Source organism: Asparagus officinalis, chromosome 7 (genome assembly GCF_001876935.1).
Source record: "Asparagus officinalis chromosome 7, Aspof.V1, whole genome shotgun sequence".
Lineage (NCBI taxonomy): Eukaryota > Viridiplantae > Streptophyta > Magnoliopsida > Asparagales > Asparagaceae > Asparagus > Asparagus officinalis.
In genome coordinates this window covers 78609529-78610283 of record NC_033800.1, presented here as the reverse complement: position 1 = coordinate 78610283, position 755 = coordinate 78609529, and positions in this window count along the sequence as shown.

The window sequence follows — 755 nt, the reverse complement described above, 5'->3', positions numbered from 1 at the left end:
TGTGGATCCCATCAAGAAACCGATGCAGAGATTCTCCAACCGATCGCAGAGATCTCGAGTAGGCCACGTGGGCGTCGGCGAGAGCGTAACGGCAACTGATCGCCTCGGCGAGAAGCTGAGAGCGATCCCTGCAGAGCGCCACGGCTTCAAGATCGTCGAGCTTCGAGCTCCCACACCCCATTGATGAAGACTAAGATGAGAGAGGGAGGGAGGGAGGGAGAGTAGGGAAAAGAGAGAACGGATCTCACATTTAGATCTAGGGTTTTAGAGAGAGAAAGTGGAGAGACAGAGAGGGAATATTTTGTCTTTTGTCCTGCTTTTGGAGGGAGTGACAGCGAGGAGAAGCTCGTCGGGATGCGCAGGTGGTGACGGAGGAGGAGATGGAACCGGGTAATGATTCATGCCCTGCGGATCACTGGCCGCTTCGGTTGCATCAAAAGATGCGATCTTTTATCCTTTTATTTTATCTTTTTATTTTTATTTTTGTATTTCCTTTTTTTTTTTGTTTGATTTAAACTAAAGAAAAAGAGCTCGAGAGGAGGCCATGAGATCGGTGTTTGTTTCTCTCTCTAAAATCATCTCCGGAGAGAGAAGGGGAGAGAGGGGAATGGGCGGGTCGTACGTACCTTGACGCCTGTCGCCGCCTTGGGGCGCTTTATTTTGGATTCTTCGGACTTGCGGTAAGAATGTAAAGCTCAAAAGACGAAAATACCCCTGCAGAGAAGCTGGATTATCGGGTACGCCATGGGATTCAT